Source organism: Microtus ochrogaster, chromosome 2, assembly GCF_000317375.1.
Source record: "Microtus ochrogaster isolate Prairie Vole_2 chromosome 2, MicOch1.0, whole genome shotgun sequence".
In the NCBI taxonomy this organism is placed as follows: domain Eukaryota; kingdom Metazoa; phylum Chordata; class Mammalia; order Rodentia; family Cricetidae; genus Microtus; species Microtus ochrogaster.
The window spans coordinates 63779779-63783263 of NC_022010.1; the positions used below are offsets into that span (position 1 = coordinate 63779779).

General features: G+C 38.8%; 1 pseudogene; it reads right to left on the minus strand.

The window, feature by feature from the left end:
• The window catches only part of LOC101996561, a 1404-nt pseudogene extending 994 nt beyond the window's left edge, over positions 1-410 (minus strand).
• Positions 411-3485: the final 3075 nt, after the last annotated feature.

Here is a 3485-nt window from a genome sequence, read left to right on the forward strand (position 1 = left end):
TCGGCAGAAGGGGCAGAGATGATGACCCTCTTGGCCCCACCCTTCAAGTGGGCCCCAGCCTTCTCCATGTTGGTAAAGACACCGGTAGACTCCACAACATACTCGGCACCGGCATCCCCCCATTTGATGTTGGCAGGATATTGCTCCTGGAAGATGGTGATGGCCTTCCCATTGATGACAAGCTTCCCATTCTCAGCCTTAACTGCGCCTTTGAACTTGCCGTGGGTGGAGTCATACTGGAACATGTAGACCATGTAGTTGAGGTAGATGAAAGGGTCATTGATGGCAACAACCTCCACTTTGCCAGAAGTGAAGGCAGCCCTGGTAACCAGGCGTCCAGTACGGCCAAATCTGTTCACTCCGACCTTCACCATCGTGTCTCTGGAACGAGGCTGGCACTGCACGAAAAGAAGCAGCTGTCTCTAGAACAGGGAGGAGCAGAGAGCCTAGCTTTGGAATTTTTATCTTAGTGTTTTTTTCATTCAAGTTTGTATATATGAAAGAACAAAGATGTTAGAATGTTAAGGCCCTATACACATTGTATCTTCTTAATCTTCATTTATGGAGTCAATTTTGGCTTATTAAGGGAGGCAATAGAAAGCAGGTGAATGTGCCCTTTATAACACTGTGCCTTAGACTTCTCAGAGGCATTCACAATTCACTATTCTATGTGTGTGCTTAGTACCTTTTCTTTACATGGCACATTGCAATAGACCAAACTCTCCTACATTGTTGAAGCATTTGAATTCACAGCACTGTGAATATTTATATCTAATTTCTTAGGATAGCTGGGTATAGAATCTGCTTGGTTAAAATGCTTTATGGTAGAACTGGTAGAAAAACAGCTGGAGTTTAAGGTGAAGGTGGAGGAGCTGGATCTCTCTCAACATATTGGATACTGCTGATGTGATGCTGGTGACCCCGAAGGTGTTTTAAATCATTTTTACCTCATTTCACACATTTGTGTTGACAATAATTATTTTCATTAAATGTATGATAACTTTAGGGACAGTCAGATTACAATTCTTCATTATTTGCTTTTCAGTGACATTGAAGGTTATCACATTCCTTACTAAATCAAATCTGTTAACTAGAATCTTACTTTTTTAGGTTATTGTTTTATGTTTTAACATTTTTCTTAGCAAAGAATATGAACACCTTATATAGATTAAGATGGACAATTTTCTTCTTCTTTTATTTATTGTACTTAATTCAATAAGTATATTCCAGTGATGAAAATTTCAAAATCTACCATATTCTCTTTCAATGCCTTTTATTTTCTACATAGTAGAAAGATTTCAGAAATACTATTTAAAAATGAAAATAATGAGCTGGGCGATGGTGGCGCACACCTTTAGTCCCAGCACTCGGGAGGTAGAGGCAGGCAGATCTCTGTGAGTTCGAGACCAGCCTGGTACAGAGCTAGTTCCAGGACAGGCTCCAAAGCCACAGAGAAACCCTGTCTCGAAAAAAAACCAAAAAAAAATGAAAATAATGATTATTTAATTCTTTAAATCTTGATTTTGTATATAGGAATGGTTTTTATTCATTACACATGATTTATTTAATACATCCTATTCTTAGCAATTACTAGTAAATTTACTTCTTACCATAAGTAATGTTTGTCTAAAACACATTTGTCTATTATGTAAACTCTCCTAACCTTGTTTTTTTTTATAGTTTCGCAGTAATTTATATACAGTATAACCAGGGGGATGAGAAAGATTGTTCCGCAGTTAAGAATGTGTCCAGCTATTATAGAGCCCCCAAGTCACCAACTCCAATATTTGGCCACCCATAGCCACCAAGAAATCCAGTGCTTCTGATCTCTAGCACTCATGTGCCAATACATACAGACACACAGACAGAGACATAGACATAGATTCAGACACAGACACACACATACACAAACACACACACATTAATACAAAGTAAACTTTTAATAAAAAGAATAAAATCTGTATATGTTCAATTTGTATTCACTCGTGAGATAAAATTTTGCTTGTTGTATTTCTCAGCTTATGGTGATATATTTGCCTTGGGGGAAAAGGTTTTTATTTTACATATCAATCCTAGTTCTCCCTCCCCCCCTTCCTCCTGTGTCCCTCATCTTCTCTCTGGTCCACACATCCACTCCTCAGATAGGGTAAGGGGTCCCATGGGGAGTCAACAAAATCTGTCACATCACCTTGAGGCATGAACAAGGCCCTCCCCCCCTGTATCTAGGCTTAGCAAGGAATCTTCTATAGAAAATGGGCTCCAAAAATCAATTCATGTGCTAGGAATAAACCCTGATCACACGAAGAGTGTCCCTACAAACTTACAAAGTCATCCACATGCAGAGGGCCTAGTTTTGTCCTATTCAGGTTCCCCAGATGTCAGTTCCCCAGAGTCAGTGAGCTTCTAATAGGCCAGGTCAGCTGTTTCTGTGGGTTTCCCTATCATGGTCTTGACCCCTTTGTTCATATTATTGCTTCTCGACTTATCGACTGGACACAAGGAGCTTGGTCCAGTACTTAGCTGTGGATCTCTGCATCTGCTTCTATCTTGATGAAGGTTCTATGATGACAATTAAGGTAGTAATCAATCAGATTATGAAAGAAGGCCAGTTCAGGACCACTTTCCAAAATCGCTTAGCATCTTAGCTGGGGTCATTATTGTGGATTTCATGGAATTTTCCTTGTAACAGGTTTCTCTCTAGTCCCTCTCTGTTCTTTCCCCATCTTGACCATCCCATTCCTTCATGTTCTCCCCGTCTCCCTTCCACCCAACCCTTCCATTCTCCCCCTCTTCTCCAGGCTCCAAATTACTCAGGAGACCTTTTCTATTTCTCCTTCCCAGGGGGATTCATGTATGTCTCTCTTATGGTCCTTCTTGTAACATTTGAGCAAAATGGTTTTCTATTTATAACCTATAAATCAAGGAAGATACCATTTCTAGACTTTCATGAGAACTAAGAACATTCATAAGAACTTTCATAAGAACATTGATGACTTTCCCAATGAGCTAGAGTACTTTAATGACTCTGTCTTTACTACATGAGTGGAGAGTTAGATGAACAAGTTTAGGAGTATAGATAGTGGAAATCTATCATGTATTAAACTAATTTGTCAAAGATAATGATTCTGCATGAACTTTTATCTAAATTTTATTTAAAACCAAAGACAGAAGTGGAGTTCCTTACATTTTTACTATTAATTTTTATGTAATGATTCACTTGTTGTAAGATTGGTTATTGACATCTTAGCACACAGGCTGTCCAATGTCAGATTGTACATCATTTGCATCCTTCCCATCACCCATGGTTGTCTTTACACATCTCTTTATGGTTTTTCTCTACCTGAAAATGGTTGCTTTTCTCCACAGAGATCTCATATCACTGCAGCTTGTAATAATATTTTTTTCTATTCTAAAACTTTCCTGCGTATGTGTCTTCTTATGCTAGAATTACTGAAAGCTAAAAAGGTCATATCTGGTGTCTAATT